This window comes from Halyomorpha halys, unplaced genomic scaffold, assembly GCF_000696795.3.
Source record: "Halyomorpha halys isolate HHAL.00 unplaced genomic scaffold, Hhal_1.1 Scaffold1049.1, whole genome shotgun sequence".
Lineage (NCBI taxonomy): Eukaryota > Metazoa > Arthropoda > Insecta > Hemiptera > Pentatomidae > Halyomorpha > Halyomorpha halys.
In genome coordinates, this window is record NW_027106174.1 from 37,407 (window position 1) to 39,714 (window position 2,308).

Here is a 2,308-nt window from a genome sequence, read left to right on the forward strand (position 1 = left end):
AATTTGGGGTCAGTCCTATCCTGTTTATTATTGGCAAATAGTTAGTACATTCTTTAAAAATATTTCTAATCGTAAGAATGGACTGACAATATTTGCACGTTGGAGGTGGCAGTTTTCTGATTAGGTGAAGGATTACGAAAATTGTTTTTGTCGAGGTACTAAATTGAAGTACAAATTAAAGTGCTGGAATAAAGATTTGAATTATTTTTTCCGGCTTACACTACAATCTGAACTACATAATACATGTAAATTAATGTTATACAATTTGAGCGACGAGTAGTACAATTTTTTTAAATTATTTATTTATTGTTATTTACAACTGTATAAAAATATACACAACAAAAAACTTTATTCTGCTGGTGATACAATGGCATGATACAGAAATATGAAAAATCTACTATCTCGCCTATCTTAAAAGTACAAAATAGTCAAAAAACCAATTTCATAGTAACCAACCACACTGCACGGCTTCGTTGGGCCTGCAAGATACAAACATTGTAAGATGTGACAAGAAAACTATAAGGGCCGCCCATAGCTCTTAGACACGGTCTTACCAATTTGATGTCTATTGGCGGTGCCGGTTCGAATCCGGTCTGGGGCGTCGACTTTTTTCATTGAGTGGCGGTCCCACAAAATGAAGAACATTGACCCCCAACCATGGTAAGGCAGTATAGGACTCCAATGGGAGTCTTGGCCGAAAAAGAAAAAGAAAAAAAAAATTATAATAAATATACATAGTAAAAAATTATTGATAGTCTCCTGATGATTTTAATCACTGTCTCTTCCAACCTTTCTCGTTCCTTTTTCCTCATTCCCTCCCTTCCTTTCAGAATCTCATAATAAAAAATTGAATAAATTCACACATGAGTATTAAAAATTATAAAAAGAGTTCTATAGAGCAATAGAAATCCGATTAAATTTCAAGGAATCAATGACCTGTCTCTCCCTTTATCTTTCCCTCTTCCTCTATCCCTCATTCCTTTCTGATTAGAATTTTACAGTAAGAAAAAGTTTTTCGGGTTAGAAGTCAAATATAGGACTACTTTTGTTCAACAATTTATAGTACTGTAATATTAAGCAAGAATATCAGTCTATTTGTTGTACTTACTAAAAATGATTTGTTTTTGATGGTTTATTTATTTATCACAATATTTGTTCTTCAAATTCTTTTTTTTTTTCAATCACCATCTCCCTCTCTCCCCTCTATTTTTCCTTATCTACCTATATATTCCTATTAGAATCTGATAATAAGAAATAGATCAAATTCACTCATGGGAATTAAGAAATATAAAAAGAGTTATAAATAAATGGAAAAAAGTATATTATAATAAATTGAATAAAAGAAATGTAATGGAAATTCAACAAATTTGTTTAAATAAAACAAATAAGCAACAACACTGAAGTGGGTAAATAACGGTACACCGTTTTATTTTATAAATCAATCAATTATAATTTTGTCATTTAATATTCATCAAAACATCAACAGGCTTTTGATCGACTCTGGCACGCGGGTTTGCTATACAAGGGCCATAATTTCCTATTACCTACATATTTCTTCATTATCCGCTCTTATCTCTCTCACAGATTATTTTTAATTTAATTTGGTTTATTAAGTTAATAAACCACAACACCGCTTATTCATCCCTCTTTTCTAAGGCTACTGATGTACCTCAGGGTAGTATCCTCGGTTCTATCCTTTATACAGTTTTTACAGCTGACATCCCAGCCCATGCCGAAAACACATATCTACTATCATTGAATGATGACCATTCCATTTTTTTTTTAATTAAAGAGACGACTTAAGTTAAAGAAATTTCAATAATGATGGATAGGAAACTAATTAATAATAGGTACAGTCATATGTGACAGAATTGTAAATATAGAACTAGAGTAATAAATAGTAGACAAATCTTACTAAAAATAGTAACAAATATGGTAAAAAGTAGGTGTATTAACCACCATCCCAACTATTTTTTGAGTTAATTTAAAATTCTGCTTCTTCTCTATTTTTTTGCAACTTAGTTCAAAATAAGCATTTTCCTAGATTTTTGTTAAATTTTCTAAACTCCAAATATATATAAAACATTTCTACCGTGAATAGTATAATATAATAAAACAACCAATTTTTTACTAAATAATTCAAAAACACTATCCAAATTATAGTCTCAAAACATTTATTTCATTAACACGTCCAACGTTTCAGCCAATTCGGCCATCTTCAGGGACAATCTTAATTTACTATGAGACATATCATTTAACCCTTTTAAAAAAACTCCATACAGGCTATTCTGCCCAGGTCAAAATATTT

General features: G+C 30.5%; 1 protein-coding gene across 1 annotated transcript in view; it reads left to right on the forward strand.

The window, feature by feature from the left end:
* Positions 1 to 2,308, forward strand: part of LOC106688073 (acetylcholine receptor subunit beta-like 2) — a gene marked incomplete at its 5' end in the record, with an annotated part of 44,899 nt that overhangs the window by 35,911 nt on the left and 6,680 nt on the right.